Genomic DNA, 24,691 nt, shown 5'->3' with positions numbered 1-24,691 from the left:
TGCAACTTTACACAGCCTTCAGAAGAGGACACAAGAAAAACAAACAGGAAAGTCATTTGTTTCCTCCAATTATTTCCTCTCCTTTTATTGAAGTGTCTGAATATTGCTGAGGTGCAATCCCATGTGTATCAATTCCTTGGGTACTTCACTCAGTGGACATTGTTCATTTTGAGGCTAGACAATGAGTGTTAGCAGAATTATTGGGCTAGGGGAGCACCGGTTAGTTTTGATCCTGTCCTCACCCAATATCTGTAAAAGCATACTTTTTAGCAGAGATCAGTGACTAAAAATTAGGAACTTGATTCGTGGCTGATTTTTTTTTCCTCACTTCCTTAGTCCAGGGACATTGAGGCCAACTGTAATGCTCTGGCTGAGATTATTTAACTAAACCTGGATTGGGGATCTAACCTGTCACCTCCTGGTCATCACATTTTATCCTGTGGCATTTTCTGACAGATAAAGTGTGAAGTAAAACTGGTGTGTGTTCACTTTCTATTTGATGACAAATTATAATTTTGAGGAAAAATCCATAAAGGTTGTGGAATGAAGCAAAAGTAAATATATATATTCTGTTCTATACATCCTGTTCTTCCAATAATGGGCACCTAAACACATCTGTGGGTGAAATAATTACAGGAAGCTTTAATCACAGTGGGTTGTGGTACATGGTAAATATATTTTAATTTTTTTAACAGACGTTTATACCTGTTCATCCTAAGGTTTGATGGCAAAAGGATCAGGACAGGGATCCAGTTGTTTTATTTTGTCCATTTCATCCATGGATTGGTGTTAAATCCAAATAATTTTGACAGTATGGATGATTGACTGGATTCTTTGCACCAAGAGGGCAAGTTGCTGGTTGATCGCGTTGCAAATACATTATTACCTCAAACATTGAGCTATGGTGTATATATGGATACCTAAAGACATAGAAAATAAATGTTAAAACATTTTCTTTTAATGTAACAAAAACAGATCTTCATTTACAGCCTGCTGAAGAAAGAGCTCTGGTAACTTGGGAATAGTGTTGTACATTTATTAGAGTTTTGTTTGTTGCTGGAGCCAGCAAGAATTCATTTTTTAAGCATAGCCTTCAGGATAGTAGAATTGATACCGAAAACTGAGGATCGTACAATTCAAGTCTGATAAGTGATGGTACAGCTGGTGGGGTTGAGGTGTGGTCGTTGTGTATTTTCATGTTTTTTGGGGGGTTTTGACATGGGCATTTATTCTATTTTTTTTCTCTACGAAACACTATTTCTCATCCCTTGTCCCCAAAGAAAATATGATCAATAAACCATTTTCTAAATAGGTTCGGAAGGATTATTTGATGTAAGCATATTTAGTTTTCTTCAGAATGTGCCGCACCACTTTTTTTCCAGAGGATGTTGGATAGAAGGTAAAATTTAAAATTAGATTTCATTTGTATTGTAACATGGAGTAAGAAATCATAGTTTTATGTTGTCCAAATACTTTTAAAGAATATAGAGAACGAGGCTGGGGTAATAATAATGGGGAACCAAGAAGTGGCAGAGGAATTGAATAAATACTTTGCATCATTCTTTATGGTAGAAGACAGTAATAGCATTCCAAAAATGCTAAATAATCAAGGGGCAAAAAGGATGGAGGAAATAAATACAATAACTATCACTAGAGAAAAAGTACTAGGGAAACTAATGGGGCTAAAGGCCGATAAGTCCCCTGGACCAGATGGGTTGCATCCTAGGATATTAAAGGAAATAGCTACACAAAATAGTGGATGCACTGGTAGTAATCTTCCAAGAATCTTTAGATTCTGGATAAGTCCCAGAAGATTGGAAAACTGCTACTGTAACGCCCTTATTCAAAAAAGGAGGGAGACAAAAACTGGTAACTATAAGCCAGTTAGCTTAACATCTGTTATTGGGAAAATGTTGGAGTCTGTTACAAGGATGTTATAGCAGAGCATTTAGAAATGCATAACATAATCAAGCAGAGTCAGCATGGCTTCATGAAGGGAAAATCACACTTGACAAATTTATTAGAATTCTTTGAGGAGTTAACAAGCAAAAGGAGAGCCAGTAGCTGTAATATATTTGGATTTCCAAAAGGCATTCGATAAGGTACCGCACATAAAGCTACTTAATATGATAAGAGCCCATGGTGTTGGGGGATAGAGGATTGGCTAACTAATAGATAGAATTGGGATAAGGGGGGCATTTTCAGGGTGGCAACCTGTAAACTGGTGGAGTGCCACAGGGATCAATGCTGGGGCCATAATTATTTACAATGTATATTAATGACTTAGATGAGGGAAGTGAATGTACTATCGCCAGGTTTGCAGATGACACAAAAATAGGTGGGAAGGCAAGTGGTGAGGATAACACAGAGTCTACAGAGGGCAAAAACTTGGCAGATGGAATATAATGTGGGAAAATGTGAGGTTATGCATTTTGGAAGAAAGAATGGAGGAGCTGAATATTATTTAAATGGAAAAAGACTGCAGAAAGCTACAGCACAGAGGGATTTGGGAGTTCTCGTGCATGAATCCCAAAAAGCTAACATACAAGTTCAGTGGGTAATAGGGAAGGCAACTAGAATGTTGGCCTTTATTTCAAAGGGAATGGAGTATAAAAATAGGGAAGTCTTGCTAAAACTATACAAGTCACTTGTTAGACCACACCTAGAATACTGTGAGCAGTTTTGGTCCCCTTATCTAAGGAAGGAAATACTGGTATTGTCAGTCCAGAGAAAGTTCATTAGATTGATCCTGGGTATGGAAGGATTTTCTTATGACGAGAAGTTGAGTAGGTTGGACCTATACTCATTAGAGTTTAGAAGAATGAATTGGTGATCTTATTGAAGCATATAAGATTTTTAGGGGAATTGACAGGATAGATGCTGAGAGGTTGTTTCCCCTTGTGGGAGAGTCTAAAACCAGCGGGCATAATCTCAGAATAAGGAATCGCCCATTTAAGACAGAGATGAGGAGGAATTTCTTCTGAGGGTAGTAAATCTGTGGAATTCTTTACCTCAGAGGGCTGTAGAGGTTGGATATTTGAGGCTGAAATAGACAGATTTTTAATCAGTAATTTTAATCAGGGTTATGGGGAAAAGGCATGAAAGTGGAGTTGAAGATTATCAGATTAGCCATCTCATTGAATGCAGAGCAGACTCGATGGTCTGAACGGCCTACTTCTGCTCCTATGTCTTATGGTCTTACATAGCCAAAAATGTGAATGAAATTTTGAAAGAATATTTTAAAGTACGGCAATAACAAAAGATTTTGCTTGCCAATCTATCCAAAAGCAGCTACCATCAATATAATTCCAGTGGAATCATTGTTTCCAGAGTGATTAAAGGTGTATAACAATTATATTTAGGATGGTACATTTTGTGGTAAAAGAAAAAGCTGCTCTTCTAAGCCGGGATAGATTTAGTGAAATATTTTTATATAGTTGATCATTAATATTTTTTTGAAAAGTATGATATGTTTTAGCACTCACTACGTATGTTTATTATTTGTATACTTCACAGCATTAGTACTGGCAAATGGTAGTGAGTGAATGGACTTCTCTACAGTAGTCTCATTGTACTATTTATTTATTACCTTGTCCAAGATTATACGATGTAGTGCAGTGATCACACAGAAAACATTGTGCATTAGTTACTGCGACCCTGCTTTTATGACTTTGTACTTTATGTGAGCTGCAGTTAAAAAATGATTTGAATCAGTTATGCAATGGTGTCTGCCAGGGACAATATTATGAACCCTAGTCGGTAGCCAGTCTGTCTAGCTTGTGAAGGATATTCAATAAGCTTATAAGTCACGTGTTACTTTATGGCGCTAGTTGGTAAAATTCTCTTAACTACAGCAGCATGCTGGCAGTACGTTCCAGACATTCTGTCAGTATTTTGCTGCTTCAGCCACTGTGGCCTTTGTGTGGCGATGTCAGTTTTCATTCCCATGCGTTGCTGGGGGCACTGACATATGACCCTGATGATACAGTTTTCCCCACCCCTAAGGTGCCTGAAAATCCCAGATGGCAGTATGAAGTGGGGCTGGGGGCGTGGGGTGGGGAAGGACAGAAACCTTAAGGCAAAATTATGTCGGGATCATATCGGAGCTCCTAACTGTAGCCATGTTTTTATTTTAAATGTAATTGCTTCAATTTCAAGAAAAACTTTCAGAAACTTAATACTATAGATTGCTGTGCTTTATATTTGCATTATACTAAAATGGCTTCTATGTGTAGTTTTCTCTTTTTATAACCCCTTAACACCACAAAATGAATTACCACAGTTTTTTTTCTTATTAACCTCATTGTACCTTACCCACTCTGTTTATGATCCATCAGTACATTGAAAGAAGCAAATGGCATTGCTTTGCCACCACAAACAATATGTAGGATCGCAAGATAAATATGGATAAAGACGGTCAATTGACCAGAAAGTATGTTTCTTGGGTTTCATATCTGCTCTGTATATGTGAAAAATTTCCTATTTTAGTCCTAAATTTATCTTTAATAGTTTAAACCTCTGTCCCCATGGCTTGCTTTCATGCTTTCTATCTATTGCATTCCCTTATTATCTTCTGAGCATATTTAAGGTCACTTTTCAGTAATAACTTGTTAATAATTCTCCAGTTTTAATGTAGGACTTGAGTCTACTTTTAAAATCAAAATGATTGATGCTCAGGAGACTTCATATCACAAAAAATGGGAAGTATACCTGGCAGTGTAGCAAAAGAGGACTGTAAAATATGAACTTTATATCGTACAAATAGAGTCCAGAAGAGGGATTTGACTTTTCCTTTTTTATATCATAACATATCTATAACGTGAAAGATGTCTACTTAAGCAGATTCAGTAGTAAGTTTCCAAAGAGAATTGGATAGATATTTGAAAATGAATATTTTGCTGGGGAAAGAGCAGGGGAGTAGGTCAAATTGGAATGTTCTTTAAAAGAACTGTCACAGGTGTATGGGCCGAATGTCCTCCTTCTGTGCTGATTCTATATTTTTGGTAGCTCTCGTTCAAATCATAATGTTAGGATGCAACATACCATTGCAGTTAGAGGGTGCCCTGAAATTACTATAGTTAATTTTTCCCTAGAAGTCGAGACTTGATTAATTCTAACTTGAGCAGTAAAATAGAATTGCTTTATCTTGTAATCCGTTATATGTATCCTGGAAACCATTTCTGTAAGACTTTCTGCCACCAGCTTCGCACAGGCCTGTAATTTGCATTCTCTGGTAGTTTTGAAGTGTAATGATCAGGATCAAGATTATTGCACTTCAGTAATGAATGATCAGAAACTTAAAAGGGCCAATTCTGCTCATTTCGGAAATTGATTTTAATCCTATTACCCCTGTGAATTTTGGGAAATTCCAATGATTTCACAGGAGTTATATTGATGGTAGCTGCTTTTGGGTAGATTGGTAGGCAAAATCTTTTGTTATTACAGTATTTTAGAATATTTTTTCAAAATTCCGTTCATGTTTTTGGCTATGTTCTTTAGAAGTATTTGGGCAACACAAAAACATGACTTACTACTCCATATTACATGTGTTCAATATAAATGAAATCTAATTTTAAACCTTACCTTCGGTCCACCCCCATCACAAAGTTCCAAAAGTTTTCTATCATAGTTGGAAATTAACATATGAGAAGAACTAAAATATTGAGAGATTTACTGAATTCCCAGGGTATCCCAATCTCCTATTCTTTCTTTGTTTGACTATTTGAATATTAAAGAAGTGAAGAGGAGGGTAGCATTTCACATGCAGCTCATGAAAGGTTTTCCATTCAAAGCATTGTATTGAAGCTGTGATGTTGCCAGGTTTCTGCATGGCTTTCCAGATCAATGTCTTAAGAGACTTCAGCCCTGAGTCTGTCATTAGATTTAACCATTTCCTGACCTGTATGGCGAAATATTGTTATTAGCATACAGATTATGTGGTTCTTGTAACTCAAGTGGAGGTAACAAAGAAGCTCAAGCCACTATTCGAGGTGAACAGTTTGCAATAGTTATGTATTATAAATAAATTGAAAACTACTTATCACAGCTGATGTTCAGCAGACACATGCACTGTTTATCAAACTTTCTTTGCAGACTATAGATTCCAGAAATTCAGTACATTCATTCATGAAAAATGCATGAAATGTTTGTGGCCACTCTAGTTTTTGTATGATAAAAGTAGTTCATACTTGTTCTGCACTTGTAAGTTCGAGGAGGAAGGTGGAATCCAAAACGTAGTGCTTTCCAAAGTGTATTTGAGGAAATACTGGTATAGTTTTAAAGTGAAGCATGAGTAAGCTGACAGTTGATTTGGTCAAACGAAAGTTTTTCATCATGAAACAAAGACTGAAAGTTTATTGAAATTATATGCTCAATGCAATGAAACTAATTATCCTAAATTCCATTTGTGTAAAATACCAACTCCAGTGCCACAGAATGGGGACAGATACAGATTCTCATCTTATTCTCAGTCCGTGACATGACTTGCATTGAGTGGAGGCTTTCGTGCCTCCTCCAGCAGAGGAGAGAGTCATGCTTCGGTAGCCCAGGCATCTAGTTCTGGCTGACAACAGGAGGCAAAGTTCATTTGTAGAAAGACTCCTGATGATACCATCAATTACAAATAGATTAACTTGAACTGCATTAAAAAAAAAGGTCACCCACAAAGCGCATTTGAGGGTTCTTCCCAGAAGAGTCATTATAGGTGTCTATTGTCATAATATTTTGATCTGGCTGGGTGACAGTGTTGGAGAGGGTTCACTTTTGAAAATTATTTCCTACCCATCCCCCTACACACATATGCATGTAGTCACTCCCATGTAAGTAGCTGGAAGAGAGAGGGTGATGGGATAAGACTTTTTATGGTTAGACAGAATAGTGACTTATTGCTTTTAATCTAATAAGACACACTTATTCAGATATTCAGCATCAACTGTGCAAAATTGTCAAATGTTTTTTGAGCCTAGCAGAATAATGTGGTTGGAAAGTCTACTCGAGACCTGGGTGGTTTTATGTAATGTTCGATGAACCATTGTTTTGAGAGTTGGGAATAATAAATTTTAAAAGATCTTTATGAAGTTTGAATCTGCTGTTAGAAATTTGATGTGTTGCTTTTCCCACACTCAAAAATGCATTTAAAATATTCTTTTGTCATTTTTCTAATTATCAATAGGGAGTTCTGTGGATAAAACTCTTTCATTATGGATGCATTTTTATGCTTATATTGAATGTAATTTGTATTTGCTACTTTGTGGTATATAGTTTTATATTTTATTTCAGCTTCCATGTGCTACGTATCATTCCTTGGATTTGTGACTTGCTCCCTATGTAAGTGACAGTCTTGAACCAGGCACTCCACAACTAGATGCACCAAAACAATCCAGGGTGACTAACCCTCTTAATCTGTTTTCCACTTTCCCTCCCAGTAATGAACTACCTAGGCTATGCTCAGAATTTGCCCCAAAGTCATGGTTAAACAAGCCAGTTTAGAGTGTGAAGGATTGTTGAACATGTGTACGCTAAAATACTGTAACATTTTTGTGTTGTTTGGATGCTTAAAATGTAACTTATTCCTGTAGTTGGTATAGAATAACAACAATCAGTAGGTATATCATTGACTAAGGCATACCAATATATCAAATTAAATGTAATAATTAGAAATGGTAATTTGATTTTTTTTGTATTAGTTGTGGGGTAATAGGACTATTCAGGCTAGGACTTGGCTCTCACGACCTTTCTCACCAATGGGGTTTACATGATGTATGGGATATGGAAGCAAGGGCACGAGTAGGAGTTTTTTCATGTTTGCCTTACTTCAACAAATGAGATTGAATGGAGGAACATTTTGTGAATGGTAAAGAAAACAAAATACTGTAGTAAGAAAGAAAACAAAACTGTTGACAGGTGTAAGGAAATAAATGAGGCACGGACTTCACAAAGGGGTGGTAGACAGATGGGAGAGGAATAAGAATGTCAGCTGGAGGGAGGTCAGAGTATGAACCGTATCCCAGGAACAGAGGCTGAAATGTAGGCAGAAAACAAAAGCTAACAGGCAGCCTTCAGACTTGCTCTAACAAGAGTGTACATGCATGGAAGATCAAGCCTATTCATACCTCTGAAGGGAAATCTCTGGAGGACCACCTGAAGGATTTAGAGAGGAAGTTCACTGCAGTCTGCTTTTGGATGTCTTAAAATCCAGTTTAGACACAAATAGCTAAGTCAGGAGTGAAAACAAAAGGATTACGATATATTGATACACATCTACCTTAGGGGTGTGTTTGCATTTACCAGAAATGACACTGCTGAAGCAAACTCCTTAGACTGCGCCTTTAAAACAAAAACAAGATCTTAAGAAATGGGAGCTGGAGTATACCATTCGGCCCATTGAGTCTGCTCCACCATTCAGTAAGGTCATGTTGATAGTGACCTTAACTTCAATTTCCTGTCTGCCTCCCTTAACCCTTGACTGCCCTGCAGATCAAAAATCTGTCTAACTCAGTCTTGAATATATTCAGTGACCCAGCTTCCACTGCTGACTGTGGAAGAGAATTCCAAGTACTAACTACCCTCGGAGAGAAGGAAATCCTCCTCATCTCTTATTTTTAAACTGTGTCCTATAGTTCAGGATTCCCTGCATGAGGGGAAAGATCCTTTTGCCATCAGCCCTGTCAGAATCCTATATGTTTTAATAAGATCCCCTCTCATTCTTCTAAACTCCTAATGAGAATACAGACATATATGGTCAGAGTAGGGAAAATAACTTTAAACTAGCAAAAGGGGAGGAGAGTTTGAGTGAAGGGAGCATTAAAAATCCAAAGCTATAAGTTGAGGCAATAGAAAAGTAAATCGACGTGGGTAAAGACAAGCTGAGTGGGGCAATAAACCTGATGTTTTCTGAGTTATCCATAATGGCTTGGTGATTACTTTGAACAAAAGAATGTTGTTTATTTTTGATACTTCATTATTTGAAGTTTTAAGAAGAGCCTTGCAATAGCATTGAAAATAGACCATCATTGAATACCATATTTGAGCTGTTTCCAAGTACTGTGGAGAAAAAGTTGTCAACTTTTTGGAGGACTGGGATCAAAATATTTGAGGTTGGTTTAAATGTCCAATTTGCACACATTTTTTTTACCAAGATATGCATTTAAAAACTAAAAACATTCTTTAAAAAAAACTAATTTGGGTCTTATTTTTTCCAGATGTCCTTGTTTTGCAGTTATTGAGTATTAAATTAAGGTTATGCTAGTTGCATCAAGCTAATGGTGGAATCTAAGGTGAATCTGAACCTTGTACAGCATTACTAGCAGGAGATTGCACAAATTGGCTCAGGATGTCTCTGTTGATATTTCCTGTCAATCAATAAAAGTTGGCCTAGGAATGTCCTTTCTAAAAGGAACACTATGCAAAAAGGGAAAGAGGGTAATTATTGAATAATGTTCTTTTCCAGGCTTTATTGTATTTACATGGGCGGAAACCAAAAACAAGCCTTTTTTGGCTCAATTCCGAATGGATTAGCTAAGAAGGACATGGTGAGATTAGAATTTCAACTGGTTTATTATATTGAGGTTAACCTTCTGGCAAATCTTTATTACCACCTACAAATTCTCTTTCTTCCAAGAAAACTAGTGACCGACAAAACCTCCTGAAAGTGTTATCAAATCATTATTAATCTGTCCTGCACTGAATTCCATATTTTTGATTTCCAAATGCTTTTTTTTTTGTCGAAAATATTCTGAAATGTTATCTATGCATTTTCAATCATGAATATCTATAGTAAGATAGATTTTACTATCCAGACCTAGATCACAGTACTCTTGGAATAAATGCCAATCTTCTTTTCAATGTAGGGACGCACCTGTAATCCTCTAAATAGGGCCACACTGCAGGTTGTTACAGGATTAATATTGTATATTCATTGGGATGTTAGCTAAACAATTGTGCCCTTTTTAGTTGGCTGCACAATGCCGTAATATAAAACTATATGAAAACATCAATTTATATTAGACATGACTTTCGTAGAGTTACTGAGTGTGAAATTCTGATCAGTTTAAGCTGGACAACCTCTTGGTATGTGCTGCACCATCAGCCACCTCCAGCACGTCCTACACAGCGCACCATTTTGAGAAGGATGCTTACACAGACATACCCTGCAAGCACCAGAAGTAACTGAAGTGGAGATATACCTACATAACACTACATATACCTTCGGCTGATGTGACACCCATTTTTCAAATTCAGACCATGCAGCGTCACTTAACAAAGATCGTGTGTACAGCTGCAGGAGGGACCCAGCACTAACATTAAAAGGTCCAGACACCCCAGCTTGGAAGTGTTGTGGTAAGTTCCAGTGTTAAGTACCACTGCATCTTCATGGGGAGGGCAGAGGAGGAGGTGACTTGTCCACACAAAGGCTGCAACAAGCACGGGGACTGCAGTTACAGTGCCTCTTGGTCTGCAGCTTGACAGAGAGATGGAGCAAAGAATTTGGAGAGGGGAAACTCGTGGTGCCTGTGCGAACCTGGACTGGACTCCTCCTGCACCTTGACAGTGCTAGGAGTCTGTCTGACAGGCCAGCTGTTGCACCCAGCCCAGAATCTCGGTATGCATACCCATCAACGTCCTTCTGTCTGCCGTCCCATCAAGATCCTCATCTTGAGTCCCCTACAGCAGAATTCATCTGACACCTCATCCTTCAGGAAGCTGGCACACAAACCTAGGCATGTCTGCAGCTCACTCATGCCTGGTGACTCACCACATGCAGATCCCAACTTTATATTTGCCCTTAATGTACGTGCATTGCCAGTATCTAAACTGGTGGCAGCGAATGTCAGATCAAGTGATGGTGCCCCTTCATCAGTGCTGAGCTGTTTCTTTCTCTCTCTCTCTCTCCCCCTCTTGGGGCTGCTGTGGCTGGGCAGGTGACAGTGCATGTATGAAAACAGAAAATTAAAAGAGAGAGGTTGGAGTCAGGGAAGAGAAGTGGGGTGGAAAGCAAAAGGTCTTTGGTGACACCATCTGCAGCTCCCTCAACATGTCAGATAGCAAGATGAACTGTTAACTGAGAAGGGACATTAGGCAGGAACATAACATCATCCTTAATGTTCTCAGTGTGTTGGATGCCTTAAACTCTATCATGGCCAGCCAGCCCCATGATGACCCCATCTCTTCTGTAGGGGTCAGGAAACACAGACACCCTTGTCCTCCACCAGTTCTTCTCCCTTCTAGTGGATGAGTTTTCATGTTTTTTCACAAGCCTGCCTGGGCTTCTGGCCTACCTGTTAACCTTAAGGTTGGATGGGCAGGTCCATTAATGAGCTAAATTGGTTTTCTAATGGCCTTAATAGGCTGTAGAAAGGTCAGCAGGCACGCATCTGACTCGGCTGCACCCCCGCCAACCTGAAAATGGAAATGACGTCTGGAGTTCCACTTGATGTTACCCTGTGTCATTTTCCATGTCGGCGGGTGGGCCCCACCCCCTGCTCGCCGACTGGAAGATCCTGCCCTATACGCTCACAATTCTTTGACCCTGATATTAAATGTGCTTTACTCCAAAAAATGTAATAAATACTGAATATGACTGGGCAACCTGTTCCAAATGAGGTAGCTATTAATAATCTTATCCATTTTAAGTCTTTAGGGATGTCGTTGAGACTGATGTAACAAGATATTAACAGTACCTATTGTTGACGCTCTTAAAAATGAATTTTTTGCTTCGTAATTGAGTCTATGACTGGTTTTCTTCTGATTCTAGATTCTAATGAGCAATTTTGTTACAGTAGATGGACTACTGATAAACTGAAAACATTGCACTGCCAGTACCAAACCATAAAGACATCTTGTATAGATTTTATTACAGTTTTAAACAAGCTACAGCAAAAGTAAACAAACATGGATGGGTTTTAAGAAACCTTTAAACAAAATTAAAGATTTATCAGCAGTACCTTAATGAAAACTACTTTGCTTTGTAAAAAAACAACCTTCAAATTTATAGAAAGGATGATGAAATATGTTTTTACAGATACAGTGTTCAGATTTTATAAAAAATATTTTGATAGAGCTCATTGATGTAGCTGGGTAATGCAGGAGGGGAGATTGATCATTGTCCTTCCTCTTCAGTGCAAAGGGCACAGCATCTGTTTGCATTATTCATTATATTGAAATGTACACATCTTTGGCGTCTTCTCTTCCGTCTCCCCAGTCTCACAGTCTGTGCTGTCTGACATTGGTCTAATCAAACCATGGTGATGAGGCTAGACACATGCAATATGATGCTGTGGTTATATTAAGATTTGTTTCTAGTAATCTAGTCTCAGTCTATTGAGCAAACACAGCCACCATAAGTCTATTACTTAAAAATAACAGCTTTGCAACGTAGTGTCTTAAATAGACATCAGCACTAATAAAAATATGATTGGTTAGTATTTAAAAGTACTGATGGAAATTTTAAATCCGCGCGGGACAGCAGTCTAATGAATGTCCAACTTACTCGGGAGTGATGGTAAGAGGCCCAGCTGCTTTTAACGGCCAGTTCTCATTAACATGCCACTGATTGAGTAAACTGGGAAGTTCACAGGAATCAGGAAGCCTAGAGGCTGCCCTCCAGGCCTAGGGTAAATGCGGGGATAGGAATTTGGGACAGTCAGCAATTCGGTATGGGTTGGGAGTCTGGGCATGGCCTATATTTCCCTTGTGGGGCTCAGAGGAGCATTCCTGCTCCTTTTAGACCTGCAAAAGAAAGTTTTGACTACCTTACAGAACCTGTTCATTGTCTTATCAGGTTCTTGCCATTTGAGCGGTGTGCAGGCTTTGTTTCAAGTTGATGTAATAGGATTTGCAAATTATTTTTCATTCATTGGATGTGAGTATCACTGGCTAGGCTAGCATTTATTGCCCATCTCTAATTGCCCTTGTTCAGAGGTAATTTAAGAGTCAACCACATTGCTGTGGGTCAGGAGTCATATGTAGGCCAGACCAGATAAGGATGGTAGATTTCCTTCCCTAAAGGACATTAGAGAACCAGATGGGGTTTTTATGACAGCAATGGTTCCGTGGTCTTCATTATACTTGTAATTCCAGGTTTTTATTGAATTCAAATTTCACCATCTGTCATGGTGGGATTTGAACCCAGGTCCCCAGAGCATTACCCTGGGTCTCTTGGATACTAATCCAGTGACAATACCACTATGCCACAGATTCCCCTATATTCGAAGAAAAAAACTATGTAGAATCCAAAATATTTATGTTCCAATGTAGAATGGAGATGGTTGTGGCACAAGTAAGTTCAGGATTGCAGTGAGCAAGTGATCAGAGAGGAGCAGGATTGACAGTTCAGCTACCTGTGCATTGCCAGGTTATACTGGCGCTTTTATAAATTACTATTAACAATTAGCAATTATTTCTTGATCATCTATATTTTGAATTTCCAGTCATCTTATAGTCATTTTCTGAGTTAATGTGACTCACGTAAGTTACTTGCTCTGCTTCCCCACCCCGTAAATTTTGTAACAAAAATAATGGCAATTCAGAGCATCTAAGACCTGTGTATTTTTGATTGTTTATCTTTCAAAAATGTTGTACAAAATTCTGCAGCAAGGTTTTATTGTGAGAACAAATGAAGTTTAATGAAAATTGCAGCTTTGCTTGTTAATTTTGCACACTTTGAGTGTATTGTAATTTCTATTTTTATCCTTTCTCACTGTATAATGTTAAATATTAACAAAATACAGATATTTACCTTGTGCATTGTGAATAGAATCCATTGTATGGAATATGAAATACTGTTTGTCTGTTTCACAGTTATTATAATGCATGTTATATCTTATTTATCTATTGTAAATGTGTACTTCAAAAGTACACTTGATTTACACATTACGTCAATCTTCCAAAGCTAAACGTAACACTTTAATTGGCAAGAGCTAATTTGATAGACCGATGGAACAGAGAGTCCAGTATTGGTACTCCTTTAAGAGGAGCAATTGCTAGAAGTTGCTTTGTTTTTCACTGTTTGTTCTCTGGGCTTTCACCAAATCTTACAAAGCTCACAGTAAATATAGATGAACTCAGTAAAGAACAAAGTTCATCATGACTGTCAACCTAAGCAAAGAAAGAGGGAGGATGGAATTATGAAAGCTTCCTGACAAAGGGTACCCTTGTCCTGTTTTGAAACTGTGTTTTCAAGACGTGCGACGATGTCTAATTGGTGTAGACCAGCTCAGCAATGAGGCTTCTGTGTGCTCAGGGTAAAAGCAATACTGTTGACAGCACAACACCTGGCTGTACTCCAGAATCAGTTCTGGCCTTGGAAATGGGAGCACATTTTATCGCTTGGTTTTTTGCTGCATCGTAGGTATTTGAGCCTTGCGAATGGCTTGTGATTATTCCTCAATGCCAAGTGGCTCCTAAAGTTCAAGTGTAGAACAGAATGTACAAAGCAACAATCAATATACTCGGTAATCACCCAATGCTGGGGGAAGGGGCAGTGGTGTTTTTGTAGGTTATGGTGAACTTTGTAACATGACCCTGCTGTTTCTCAGTAATGTACTTGTAAACATTCCACAAATATGACAGGGAAATACAAAAAGAATTGTTTTTTTTTAGCACTGGCTAGAAAGTGATGGGAAAATTTAAATTAGAAATCCGTCTTCTGGTTTGAGGATTGGGGAGGGATAATTTTTTTTAATGTTGTTGCCGTTGACTATGATTTTTGCACCATTTTAAGTTTTCTTTATGTATGTTCAGTGTATTTTGGCCAAGGCTGTAGTTTTTCAGCTAGCAATCCACATATATAAATCCCCTTGGTTTTGGCTGTTTAAATGTAAAATAGAAAGGAATGGACATTCTACAGAGGGCTTGACTGATAACCACCATTTCAAAAAAAACACCCACACTTTTCAAAATGGTGGAGTGAATAAAGCCTAATATTGTGATTAAAAATACAATAAGCTTTATTCACAGGCATCATTTGAAACATAAATAAATAGTGGCTTTGAATAATGGCTGTTTTTATTGAAATATTTAGTCTAGAGTAGCAATGGTTACGGAATAGCAGTTCAACATGCTTCATTTTTTGTTTTTGTAACATTTGTTTTCTGTTGTTTAAAGTTTAGATTAATAGTGGATGCCAGAAAAAACATCCTGTGCATCTTCTTAGAAATGTTCCGACGCTACTATGTTTTTGCATTTTGAGTTTATTACTTCCCCATAAAGGAGTTCTCCCTCCCATTTTTTAATACTACACTAGCTAGATAAATACAGATGAGGAAGTGGGAAAGTAAAAGGACAGTCCCAAGATTGTGGAATTTCCCAAATCTCCTAGCAGTCTTTAAAATTAAAAATTGTACAAAACTCTTAAAATTTCAATATGTGAAATTAACTCTTCTAGAAAATTTGATTTTACAATCTAAGTCTTATTATTAACCTATTAATCATAAACATCCCTTTGTGAAGAAAAACCAGTTGCTCCATCAAGACCAGCACGGGCACCATGGACTCCTTTCAACATCATTACAGGAGGACGGCAGGGCTGCATACTCTCATCATTCCTTTTCCTTTTTATTATTGATTTCATCATGAGGAAGGCGATGATGAGTGCAGACTTTTGCATCCTGTGGCAACACTACCAGTTGATGACATTGCTTTCTTGACTGAAGATTTGCTTGCGCTGCTAGACATGACCAGCAGTCTTGAGAGTAGTGGCACCAAGATTGGCCCACACATCAGCTGTGGGAGGAGCAAGACAATGATGACTGGCCGGCAACAAGGTCTTTCCACCACCACCAGGCAGCAAAACATCAAGGACGTCAACCACTTCCCCTACCTCGGAAGCAACATCTCCAGGGAGGGTGATTGGCGTTTACACAAGAATCGGCAAAGAGCATCGGTCTTTCAACGGCTCCACACAGTCTGGGCATCTAATTCAATCAACATGGCCATGAAGCTGCAACTCTGCATGTCCATAGTAGTACCAACTGCAGTCTATGCCTGCAAGACATGGAAAAGAACAGCAAAAGTGTCACATAAGTTGGACATCTTTCACCAGTGCTGCCTATATAAAATGGAGAGATAGCATCGCCAACAAAGGAGTGCCACAGGGAACTGGTCAGAGGCACCTGTGGGATGTTGTGATAGAGAGACAACTAAGGCTGGCAGGACATTTATTTTGTCACCCAGGATGGCAGTGGAATTTACACCAACACAGAAGGAGACAATGGGGCTGGCCAAAGAAGATCCGGTGACGTACATTCAAGGATGTAGTTGTATTGGAGGCGGCTCAGAGGAGGTTCACTAGATTGATTCCAGAGATGCGAGGCTTGCCTTATGAGGAGAGATTGAGCAGTTTAGGCCTATACTCGCTAGAGTTTAGAAGGATGTGAGGGTTTCTAATTGAGGTATATAAGATGCTAAAGGGGATACACAAAGTAGACGTGGAGCGGATGTTTCCCCTTGGGCATTCTAGAACAAGAGGCCATAGTTTTAGGCTAATGGTTTAGTAGGTTTTAATCAGAGATGAGGAGGAATTACTTTTCTCAAAGGGTCATGAATCTGTGGAATTCACTACCTCAGAGTGCAGTGGATGCTGGGATGCTGAATAAGTTTAAAGAGGGGATAGACAGATTTTTAATTAGTAACTGGTTGAAAGGTTCTGGGGAGAGGGTGGGAAATTGGAGTTGAGGCCGAAATGAGATCAGCCATGATCGTATTGAATGGCGGGGCAGGCTTGAGGGGCTGAATTGCCTACTCCTGCTCCTAGTTCTTATGTAAAAGCAGGATATCACCTGGGCTGGAATGAAAGAGTCTTGTTGCCCATAGTTCCTCCAGTCCCATGCAGGACAAAGCCTAAGTAAGTAAGTAATCATAAACATTATACAGTACACTTGGCCTGAGTGATCAGCCTACACAGGTACTATGCCTTTATACTACACAGCATGTGCAGGAAGTCATGGGTGATGACAAACCAATCAGGCTTCTATCCCATGGGAGCTAAAAGGTCAACCGCCCATTAGCTTTCAGTAGAGATTTAAGTCTTCAGAGATCAAAGACATGGGTCAGGGTTGGAAACCCAAGTCTTTAATTAAATTACATTCCAGTGCCAAAAGCAAAACTCCTAAAGGACTTCATGAATGATGTTATTCCATCTGTGAATTTTTTTAGTACTTCCTTCAAGGTCCCAATAACAAAATGTGGAGAACAATACAGTATTAGATTGGGACTTGCCAGTGAGGTGCCTCTACCTATTATTGTTATTACCTGTTTTAAGAGCTGTATCGATGTTCTGCATAAAGAGCCTTCCTATGATTTTAGAGAAGAATGCTTCACACAGAATCATTTGGTCTTGAATTTTTAAAAGCCATACAAATACAAAGGGGCAAAAACCAGTGTTAACAGCCTCAAAGTATGGTTGATATAGCTGAGCCATTTTTATAGCGACCTGCTGCTGAGTGGCTGCCAGTTTCAGGTGCTAAGACTCTTTTAATATGCAACTATGAGTTTTATGACATGCATAGAGACCTGATTGCCATTTTAAGGCCTTAATTTTTTTTTTTAGTTTTACTGCCAGTAAGTCAAAGGGGCCTCAATAAGCTAAGTTCTAAATTTATTTTTGTTGTGGCCAAGAGGAGAAGGAATACTCCTCTTGGCCCTACAAAAATTAGATCGCCTTTCGCCACTCCACCATCACAATTGCAACTCCTTTCAAAAACTCATCTGGCTGCTGACTGGGCAGCCTCCGCGTTGCCTGCTGTTATACTGGCCATCCATCCAAAAGCTAAACTGTACCCCAAAGTGCATTGTACTTTTCATATAATTCATCACTGAGAAAATAGATCTGGGTTTTATGTCATTTTGTTTGCATGAGTTCATTCAGGAGGATGGTGGATGGAGGGGATCATAAAGTGCATAAACTGCAACATGCTAGCATGTGAGAATCTTGATAGACCTGCTGGTCTTTCCCTCTTATTAATTTTCATATGTTTGTACGGTTATAATGTAATAGTCTATTGATACTTGCTACCTGGATTCACCCATACAGAATGGCCACATAGATGAGGTACTAAAAGATGATATGTACACATACAGCCCATATGCCAACAGAAGTCAACACCATCAGAACACAGGAACATGAGATGTTGAAATGAAATGAAATGAAAGAAAAATGAAATGCTGAGAGAATAAGAGGGAAAATTGTCAAAAAAAAGCTTTCAATTTATCCAGCAATCTCCTTTCATGACTAATTTAAATTCATTAAGATTTAATCTGTCTCAGGATGTTAGATATTAACCTGATAAAGATGGCAACAATCAATGTACTTAAGTGCATAAGATCTATTGTATGTTTTCTATGTGTAAACGCTCCCTTTTTATTACATTTGGTCAACTTGGATTAAAGATTTTGCGTACAGGCAATGAGGTATGTAATAGCTTTCGTTCCACTTTGGGTGCAATCACCAATCTGCGTGCAAATTATGCTCAGAAATATGCTAATTTTGAAGTGTTTTTCTCCAAGTTTCCATTAAAATTCAGTTATATGTCGTCAAACATAAATCTACCACGGACCAGCACAATTAAGCAGCAGTTTGGACTACTTTTTGAGCAGCTTTGGGCCTGGAAAGCCTGACTGGGGACTGCAGCATCTCATCATGGGGTCAGCAATCTAGGCAGGCTGGCTGATGGGTAGTAGCAAAGGTGGTAGGACTGGGAGGAGAAATACCATCTGGAAGTTCCCCTCCAAGCCACTCACCATCCTGAATTGGAAATATATCACCATTGCTTCACTGTCGTTGGGTAAAAATCCTGGAACTCCCTCCCTAACAACACTGTGGGTGTACCTATACCACATGGACTGCAGCGGTTCAAGAATGCATCTTACTGCCACCTTCCCGAGGGCAGTTAGGGATGGGCAATAAATGCTGGCCTAGCCAGTAATGCTCACATCCCATGAACAAATAATAAAAATGCTATCTTCCCGAGAGAGGACAGCAGTGTTCATGCTCCATGGAATCTCTGCTGTTTCCCTGGGCCACACCTCAGCAATCCTAATAATCTGTTGGAAGACAAATTGGTGAACTGCTGGGGCACCCTGCAAGCACTTTTGCACAGTGTGACCCACAACTGTAAGGGCAGCAGTCTGAGCTTGCTCAACAGCAAGCTAAGCTTGCATGACAGCAGTCTAAACTCGCACCGCAGCACACGGACATTGGATAATTATTGCTTGCACTGCAATGGAAGCTGCAACATCAGCCTTCAGACACTGCAATTAGGTTGGATTTACAAGTATGCAAACAAAGTTGGCCAGCATTTCCATGCTGGAAAGGATGGACTGCAAGCTCAGTGTAAATCCTTGTACCAAGTTGGTGCTGGACTCTTTGCTCCTAGACATTGACCACAGGCTTTTTGTCAGGCTTCCAAGCATTTTGTTGTGCATACCCATCAGCTGCTTCCTGTAGGTTTCCCCTTTGAAATGCTCAGAGTTCTTTCAGCATCCTTGCCCTCCAGTAGTGATGCAGTCTCTGCTGTCCTCTTAAGCTATATACAGTGTCAGTATCTGAGCCAGTGGCTTCAAGTGTAAAATTGCTTGGCAGTGCGCCTTCATCATCACTCTTGTTGCCTGGCCAGGTTGCACTTCTTTGGTATCTGGAAGGAGAAAGGCAAAAGGGTAAGTTTTTGTGGCATGAGGAGGAAGGCTAAAGCAAGAGGTGCATGCGAACACCATGTAGTCTTAGCTCAGAAGGGACCATGGGATGAGAGGCACTGAGGAGGAGGATTAGATTTGATGATACCTTTATTTTTGGTTTCAGCCCTGCCACTGTTCATAGTCTCAACAGTGGGCATCCCAATAAGTACCTTCTCTACCGTAGTGATTAGGACATGCCAGGCATGCAGTCTCTATCTGGATTAGCTCCTCCTGCTCACAGTTGTGTGCCACCTTGTCCTGCAAGAGAGAGGGAAGTGTGTCAGTGAGTGTCAGGAATTTTGTTCAGCTAACGTGACTGTCATAGTTGACTAGCTGACAGTGTGTGCAAGCTGGGAGATGTGGTTGTGAGCTTTTCTGCAGTGCTAAGTGTGTCAGGGTGTGGTGAAGCATATGAACATCAGATGTGAGTGCTGATTGGTAGAGATTGTTGGTAGGTGAGATGGGGATGTGGTGAATTGTGCAGCGTCTTGGGGTTATTGGCATTATTGGTAGGGTAGAATATGGCATTTGAAAGTGCATTCACTGAGTTTGACCACTTGTGAGGTTATTGAACTTGTGCCTTTACGTCCAGGCCCTTGGGGCTTCACTCCTGGCATTGACCTTCCACAGCTGTCTGCTCCCAGTGCCTCCTGGCTCCCTGTGGTTACAGGACATCTTTTCTCCTTTGCACTTCTTCCACCAAGGCATCCAGAGCAGTGTCCTGAATCCCAACCCCAGTCACAAGGTTCTCATGGAAGCAGCATGAGGGAGTTGGGAGGTGGGGTCAAGTTCGGGATCATGACCAACCCACATTCAGGTGGTGGGTTGGGTCTTCAAAAGTTATAATGAGCTACAAGTCTAATTTTAATGCACCATTTTAAATTTAAATTTAACCCTGGACTGAACCTGGTAGCTAAACCCAAGGAAGGAGTGTTGGACTCTGGAGGTAAGTACCTTTCAATCATTTGCTACATCCAGCGTCTTTGCCTGGACACTCACCCCTTCCACCCGCAATCAAACATTCCTCCCCTGACCCTTGAGATCTCTGATTACCCTTTTCAAGTCTCCAAACTCCCCAACTCATGAAGCAGCCTGACTTTTGCCCGAGTCCTCCAACTCCTAACCCCAGGACTCCACGATCAGGTCCTCCACACACCCCCCCATCCCCATCTCCACCTGATCCCCAGAGAATCGACCACCTCCCTCACCTGGGTGGGGGCTTAATTGATCCTGCTTGTCCTGACAAACCTGTCAATCAAGCTGGCTTTTTGGTGGGAGGCTATTGGTGGCATCAGGTGCGCACTGTGGAGTTAAACTGCCACAGCTTGTGGGGGCCCCAACTTCTGGGTCCCCTGTGCTCTGTCAACTACCCCTCCCACTCCAAGCAGGTCAGGCATTTAAAATCTAGCCCAGTTATTCTAATTATTTAAAACTTGGCATTTACCATGTAATTAATGGAGCTAATCATGAACAATTCCGAATTTCTGGTCAAAATACAAATTCATGGGAATACAGTATAAATCTGGACAAGAAGTTCATCAGGAGTAATAACAAGTGCAGAACAAATTATGAGTCAGTTTAGTCATTTAACTAACATCACCGAAACAGATTGACTATAATTTAATGGGATCTTGCTGTGTGTAATTTGTCTGCTGTAGCTGCTTACAGAACAGCAGTGACTATAGTCGTTTGGTCGTACAGAACTTGAGTATTGCTAAGAAAAGAGACATGTCTAAGCTTTTTATCTTGTGTTCATCAGGACAAGTGGTTGGCAAGTGGCAGACAGAAAGAACACGTACAAATATTGCGCCTGTTTCAGTTAGACAAAATAAGTGACAGCCATTCGCTGACTTTGGTTAAGGCATTGCCCTGAGGAATATCAGGGTCAAACTGCCTGGTTTAAATTTCAAACAGTGCTTGGCAGTTAACTGTCATTCACCATCACTGGTGCATTCTCCATGGCAATGCCACTTGCCAACCAATCAGCACTCTCTTTACATACAGCGTAAATTGTTGTTTTCCCCTGATGTTGGTATTCTTGAGAAGTGTCCAGATGAGTGCATGATGAAAAGCTTTTTTCAGCAATACTCAACAATGACTATATTGCAAAAATAATTCATTAGCTGTAAAGCATTTTGGGATATCTTGAGTTTGTGTAAAGAGGTGTATGAATGCATGTTCTTAATTATCAGCATGAGTAACTTCATCAAGGTCGCGAAAAGATTATTAGTTTAAGAGTTGCTGCTTAAAGTACAATGAGCAAATATCTGGACCGCTTAATAACAAAAAATTAAGACAAGGTGAATTTTATGCTCATTAGAGGATGGAACAATATTTATTTTTTGCAGTGTCAGGATATAGAATTCTTAGGTCAAATACAGCATAATTTATGTCACCCAAATCTCCTCATCACCGTGCCTTGACCTCAACTTTAGAAGAATATCCTGTTACTGTATGCAACATTACCAGATTGTAGACCAGCAATTCCGGTGGCATCTTTAAGTAAGGTTGTCCATTGTGAACAGTTTTCTGCTATGGACTGGTGTCTGGTAGAAACTTCTTTGATGCTATTTCTTTTGGATGATTTCATTTTAGGGCCTTTGCGGCAGGCAAGAGGAAACTCATCTCATTTATTTTGGACGGATTCAAGCCTGGATCCTAGAGTTATGAAGGCAGCAAGCAGCATTCTAATCCCTTCACTCAGTGTTTTAGTCTCTAATTTTGTACTTCATTGTGTTTGCTAAGATAGCAAAAGAGAATGCTATTAATTTCAGAATTAATTTATAAGCAAGAAAGGTGTCACTGAAAGCTAACATGTAGGTACAGCAAGCAGTTAAGAAGGCAAATGGTATGTTGGCCTTTATCATTTGAGTATAGGGGTAAAGATATCTTATTGCAATTATATAGAACCTTGATGAGACTGCACCTGGAGCAATGTGCAATTTTGGTCTCCTTACCGAAGGAAAGATGCACTTTTATTTAGGTTCACTAAATTAATTCCTGTGTTGGAGGGATTGTCCTATGAGGAAAGAATAAATAGACTGGGCCTTTATTTTCTGATGCTTAGAAGAATGAGAAGTGATTTCATTCAAACATACAAAATTCTTACAGAGCTCAACAGGGTAAGTGCAGGAAGGACATTTGCCTTGGTGGGGGAGGGGGGGTGGTCTTAGCACCAGGGGACAATCTCAGAATAAGGGGCAAGCCATTTAGGACTGAGAGGAGGAGAAATTTCTTCACTGGTGGTGAACCTTTGGAATTCTCTGCCCCAGAGGGTTGTGGAGGCTCGGTCATTGAGTATGCTCAAGACTGAGATCGATAGATTTCTACATATTAAAAACATCAAGGGGATAATGCAGGAAAATGGTGTTGAAGTAGAAATCAGCCATGATCTCATTGAATGGTGGAGTGGGCTTGCAGGGTTGAATAGCTTACTGCTCCTATTTCTTATGTTATGTTAACATGTGTCAGATAGCTGTAATTAGAAGTATATTTTATATATTACAAGTTTATATCACAGATTGGTAAGATAATTAATTTTACAGGACTGGTTCTTATTAGACACTAATTTCAATTGTAACTTCATCACAGTAAGACAGCCTTCTAATTTGATAGTATTTACACAGGGACGGAACATCAGCATACACTGAGCAAGGTATTTTTTCATCAATGGCATTGATAGATCTTGAGAAATCACCTGGTATTCTTGGTAATAACCAAATTACTGAAGGTGTCTCAGAATATAATAGTTTTAATTGCAGATACTTTCAGTTTATTAAATATGAAAGCATTGAGAGCAATCTAATTAAACCACAGCGCAGACATTTTAAATAACTTCTTTTTGTACCTTATTTCTTTTTCTTTGCCCCCTTGGTGTTTTATCCTCAAATATTGTATCCTTTTCTTGACTGTAATCTTCAGAGAGAAGGTTTTTGGTTACTGCCCTTCATTTTATTTCTGTTGATCTCTTTCAATGCCATTCTAATGCAGTTTCTCTTCTTCAGTGATTCTCCTAGAACAGAGAGGCTGATTTTTTTTTTGGACTGATTTCCAAGGTTGGAATCAGTTACGCTACTAGTTTACTGTTAGTAACATATGTGAAACAAAAAGGCTTTCCCCCTCCCTAGCCCCAAATCTTTGTTTTTCCAATTTCTTCCTCCTCTCCTGGAAATGCTAACTTCTACGAGGATAATATGTATCACAGGAACTTGAAGCTGTTTGGTACTTTGCCCAAATGTTCATTCCTTGTGTGAGATTAGAAAGAAAATGCATGTAAGGGACATCATCAGCTTTATATTGCAGCCTGACTCTTTGCTGAATTACTTAACTGCACTCTTTCACGTTTACTTCTGGATATTGCAATTCATTTAGTGAAATGGCTATATTTTGGGTCTTGTTATTCTGTATGTGCACAGACTGACTGGGACAGTTTGACCAGTGTACACATGCCAAGTGCTGAAGAAATGACAATACTTGATAATGCGATTATCAATCACTGCCCTGATGCTGCTCAGTAGTTGGGAGGATCTAGTAAGAAGAAAGATCCTCTTGGGTGTGAAGTGTTTTTTTTTAAAAAAAGTGTATTTAGCTTCCAGGTGTTGGTGGCTGTAGGATATCTGTATCGCAGGAACTGGTGGAACAGGAAAGAGAGAATAACAGCTCTAAACATTCCCAATCCCTTCCTCACCTACCATCTGCATCGATGCACTTTCCAACAGCAGTGGAAAGATCAATAGAAATTATGGGTGATTTTTATTCTTTGCCTTGTGCAAGAGTTGTGACAATAGTGCCTTTTCCTGGCTGGAACTGCTCAAATTTGGGTATTTCTGTCTGTATGGCACATGCCAGGAGATACATTTACTCCTTTAGACATCAAATGAGGGGCTTTTTGTTGGGTTTATTTCCCTTATGTTAGGGTTGTCCTCTGGCTGTAAAAGTCCCTGATGGCCTTTCATAATTTCTAATGTTGCTTTGAAATCCACAAAATGAGACAGTCTGCTTCAATTAAAGTCTATAAAATTTG

The 24,691-nt window shown here is 39.5% G+C and overlaps 1 protein-coding gene across 1 annotated transcript in view; it reads left to right on the top strand.

Annotated features, from left to right (window-relative positions):
• skia (v-ski avian sarcoma viral oncogene homolog a) overlaps window positions 1–24,691 on the top strand; it is a 187,624-nt gene that overhangs the window by 6,980 nt on the left and 155,953 nt on the right. The gene's annotated exons all lie outside the window — the stretch shown is intronic.

This window comes from Carcharodon carcharias, chromosome 15 (assembly GCF_017639515.1).
Source record: "Carcharodon carcharias isolate sCarCar2 chromosome 15, sCarCar2.pri, whole genome shotgun sequence".
Taxonomy (NCBI): Eukaryota; Metazoa; Chordata; class Chondrichthyes; order Lamniformes; family Lamnidae; genus Carcharodon; species Carcharodon carcharias.
This window is presented reverse-complemented; position numbering and strand designations above follow the sequence as displayed.